The following is a 4,981-nucleotide window of genomic DNA, read 5'->3' as shown; positions in this document are numbered from 1 at the left end:
AGGAAAGATGGTAATAGCTGTAATCTAAATATAATAATTTTTTTGAAGGAAGGCGTGGGAACACAACTACATCAAAGATAATTCTGATGCCGACTTAATTCCATGCCCCATTCAACAAAAGATACACTCTGAGCCTTCTTATTAACTCTGATCAGCCTATATAGTGTAAATAAAATGAGTAACTTATTATATTGAAAATCAATCACAAAGTTGATGAAACAGATAATTAATCAAAAGAAAACGAGTAGAGAGACAGCTAAAATGTTTTCTACATGTTCAAGCTGTGACAAAAGCTATAAACCCATAATCATTGAGTACCTGTTTATATACATAAATAATTTGTGCATATGTGCCAGAAAGAGTGGAGGGAAGATTTTTTTAATTCTTTTGAAGATAAGGATAGTGCATGATTTCATTAAAAGTAACCCAAATTTTCCTTTAAAAAAGAGGATTGCAATAAAGCACTTAAGATGGAAGAAATGATACATAGTGATTATTATATACATATTGAAACAAGTAAAATACTAGGCAAAGACTTATGAGTTCTGACCTTCACAGTAGGGAAAAAAGTAGCTGTCATTTTATTTAAGTGGAATTCAGCAGCTACGCAGTTGAGTACAGATAATGCTTTTCTTCATCCTGAGTGTTAATATGAATAATTGATTAGCAAGTGTACATAACTCAGATGGATGTAGTTTCTGAATATTATAATAAATCTAATCTATTTCCTACTTTCTCTGTCCATCCTCAATTCTTCCTTTCATTGTCACCTTAAAATATGCAGAGCAAATCAACTAAAAGCCCACAAAGAAAATCTATGGCTGTTTCTCTATGGAATGTGACCACATAAGAATCAAAAGCTTCAGACTTGGAGGGTATAACAAAAAGCACTTCAATATGTAAGTATTAATTTTGTACCCAATTTACACCACTTTCAACTTCATATTTCAAAAAAAAAAAAAAAAAGTAAATTAACAATATAGTTATGAATTTTTTTTTTTTTTTTTTTTTTTAAGTAACATCTTTAAACTAACAAAAAAAAAAAAAAAAAAAAAAACTTTTGGATTTTTCTCCAACAAAACGAATGATATAAATACACCTAATCTTTTCAAATCTATATACAAGGAAGGCTTAAATCCATCCATGAATTTCATCAACACAAAGAAAAATATGTTTTTGTTATGCTTTATTCAAGTCATTTAAACTAACAACTGAAATCCAAATCCACCTCTTCAAATACTTCTGTACAAATGAACCATAAATGAATTCAGTATATCAGATTTTAATTAGCACCATCTTGTTTAGCTGAATATTATTAGAATACATATACCAAATATTCATAACAAACAGAAGAACTAAAAATCAACAGAATCTATTGCAGACTTCTTTATCAATATAAAAGGACAAAAACTCATAAAAAAATTCAAGTTAAATCAAAAGCTAAACATTTTAAGATCTATCCAGGGACCCCAAAACTCAACTACTATTAAAAACTATAGAACAGAAACTCAAGTCCTATCAACACCATATATATGTGTATAAATATTGGATGGACCAAGTCAAGAACACAACCGGATCAGAGATGTTAAGAATTTGATACCCAAGATCACTTCCACCCACCAAAAAAAAAAAAAAAAAAAAAAAAAAAAAAAAAAAAAAAAAAAAAACGAACATAAACTCAAAGACCCATTAATCAAAAATAGGAGAACAACAAATTTCTGCGAAAAAACTATAACAGAAACTGAGAAGGAGCTCTGAGAATACCCAACCTGTCATATTATCTTTAACAATTCCAAACCATAAAGTGAAAAGAACCAAAAACAAAGCAAAGCAGGTAAAACCCAAACCTATAAGAAATAAAATTATCTCATAGGGAAAACAAAACAGTACTTTTTTGAAATAACACACAAAAAGTTTCAGTAAAATAAATAACAGCTACGGATTAAAAGGAATAAAACAGAGATGAATAATTAGCAGATATACCGTGATAATAATCAGTTTATGGAAAACCCAGAAAAGGCTGGCTGATCTGAGAAGCGGCTGTGGACATCTTAAAGCTCAAAAACCCCACAACAACAACAACAAGAAGAAGAAGAGGAAGAAGAAGAAGAAGCGATTTGTTGTAATTGTAGGTGAGCAGAGAGAGAGAGAGAGAGAGAGAGAGAGAGAGAGCAAATGCAACAGCAGCCAAAATTATGTAATAGGCTTTATTAAATAAATGGAAATTGATTTGGGCGGCTCTATTTATTTTATTATTATTATTTTTTGGCTTCGTTTTTTTTTTTTTTTAGCTGGGGGCAGCTACGAGTATAGACTTATAGTCAAGAATTATGAGATTCCAAAAATGGCCTTGTTTGTCGCTTCTGGGTGGTCACGGGGGTAGGTTTAATGAACTTATCATAAACCCGAAAGTCTCAAATTTTTCTACTCTATTATTTTTAGAGTATTTCATAGTTAAAAAGCAGTAGCGTTTAACCACAATTAGGGGTGGCAAAATCAACCCAAACTCATTTGCCCACCCAAACTCACCCACCTAAAATAAACCCAAACCCACCCAATTATTAGTTGGGTTAAATGGATATTAACCCAATTAAACCCAATTAACACAAATGTTTATTGGGTTTTAATTGGGTACCCAATTACCCAACCCCAAAACTACTAAAATTACCAAAATAACCCCTCAATCTAAAAAATGACCAAAATAACACATAAACCCAAAAAATGACCAAAATACTCCTGAAACTCAAAAAAAGACCAAAATACCCCCAAAACCTAAAAATGACCAAAATACTCCTAAAAAACCCAAAAAATGACCAAAATACCCCTGAAATCCAAAAAATGACCAAAATACCCCCGAAACCAAAAAAAGACCAAAATACCCCCGAAACCTAAAAATGACCAAAATACCCCTGAAATCTAAAAAATGACCAAAATACCCCCGAAACCCAAAAATGACCAAAATACCCCAAAAACCTAAAAATGACCAAAATACCCCTGAAACCCAAAAAAAATGACCAAAATACCCCTAAAACCCAAAAATGACCAAAATACCCCCGAAACCTAAAAATGACCAAAATACCCAAAAATGACCAAAATACCCCTAAAACCAAAAAAAAATTACCAAAATACCGCTGAAACCTAAAAATGACCAAAATACCCCTAAAATCCAAAAAATGACCAAAATACCCAAAAACCTAAAAATTACCAAAATACCTCCGAAACCTAAAAAATGGCCAAAATAACCCCGAAGTCTAAAAAATAACCAAAATAACCCTAAAACCTAAAAAATGACCAAAATACTCTCGAAACCTAAAAATTAGCCAAAATAACCCCGAAGCCTAAAAATTGATCAAATAACCTAGAAACCTAAAAACCAAAATACCCCCTAAACCTAAAAAGTGACCAAAATACCCCTTAAACCTAAAAAATGACCAAAATACCCTCAAACCTCTAAAGTGACGAAAATACCCCTAAACCTTTGAAATGACCCAAATAAACCCAAAACCGCTAAAATGGCCACAAACAACGTGAAACCTCTAAAATTTCCAAAAATACCCTGAAACATCTAAAACGACCAAAATACCTCTAAACCTTTAAAACGACCAAAATACCCCTCAAAATATCTAAAATGACCAACATACAACTAATCCTATAAGATGAACAAAATACACTCGAAGCCTCTAAAATTACCAAAATAGGGGTTTGGGGTATCTTAGTCATTTTTTAGGTTTATGGGTATTTTGGTCATTTTTTATGTTTAGGGAGCATTTTGGTCATTTTTTAGGATTTTGATAATTTTTTAGGTTTAGGGTGTATTTTTATCGACTTACAGATTTAAGGGGCTTTTTTGTCATTTTATAGGTTTCGGGGAATTTTGGTCATTTTTTAGGTTTCAATGATATTTTAGTCATTTTAAGGTTTAGGGTTATTTTGGTTGTATTTAGGTTTCAGGGGTATTTTGGTCATTTTTTAGGTTTCAGGGGTATTTCAGTTAATTTTTAGGTTTCGAAGGTACATCGATTATTTTTTAGGTTTAGGGGGTATTTTGGTCATTTTTAGGTTTAGGGGCTATTTTGGTCATTTTTAGGTTTCTAGGTTATTTTGGCCAATTTTTAGACTTCGTAGTTATTTTGGCCATTTTTGAAGTTTCGGGAGTATTTTGATCATTTTTAGTTTTCAAGGTTATTTTGGTCAATTTTTAGGCTTCGAGGTTATTTTGGACATTTTTTAGGTTTCAGAGGTATTTTAGTAATTTTTAGGTTTTGGAGGTATTTTGGACATTTTTTGGTTTAGGGGGTATTTTGGTCATTTTTAGGTTTCTATGTATTTTTGTCAATTTTTAGACTTCGTGGTTATTTTGGCCATTTTTTAAGTTTCAAGAGTATTTTGGTCATTTTTGTTTTCAGGGTATTTTTGGTCAATTTTTAAGCTTCGAGGTTAGTTTGGCCATTTTTTAGGTTTCAGAGGTATTTTAGTAATTTTTTAGGTTTTGGAGATATTTTGACATTTTTGGGTTTATGGGGTATTTTGGTCATTTTTAGGTTTCTAGTTATTTTGGTCAATTTTTAGATTTCGTGGTTATTTTGGTCATTTTTGAAGTTTCGGGAGTATTTTGGTCATTTTCAGTTTTCAAGGTTATTTTGGTCAATTTTTAGGTTTCGAGGTTTATTTTGGCCATTTTTTAGGTTTCAGAGGTATTTTAGTAATTTTTTAGGTTTGGGAGTATTTTGACATTTTTGGGTTATGGGGATTTTGGTCATTTTTAGGTTTTGGGGGTATTTTGGTCATTTTCAGGTTTCTAGGTTGTTTTGGTCAATTTTAGACTTCGTGGTTATTTTGGCATTTTGAAGTTTCTGAGTATTTTGGTCATTTTATTTTCAGGTATTTTGGTCAATTTTTAGGCTTCGAGGTTATTTTGGCCATTTGTTAGGTTCCAGAAGTATTTTAGGTAATTTTTAGTGGGGTTTTGAAGGTATTTGGA

The sequence above is a fragment of the Quercus suber genome, unplaced genomic scaffold (assembly GCF_002906115.3).
Source record: "Quercus suber isolate HL8 unplaced genomic scaffold, Cork oak 2.0 scaffold_86, whole genome shotgun sequence".
Classification (NCBI taxonomy): domain Eukaryota; kingdom Viridiplantae; phylum Streptophyta; class Magnoliopsida; order Fagales; family Fagaceae; genus Quercus; species Quercus suber.
The sequence above is the reverse complement of the archived record's forward strand: the minus strand, read 5'-3'. Positions refer to the sequence as shown.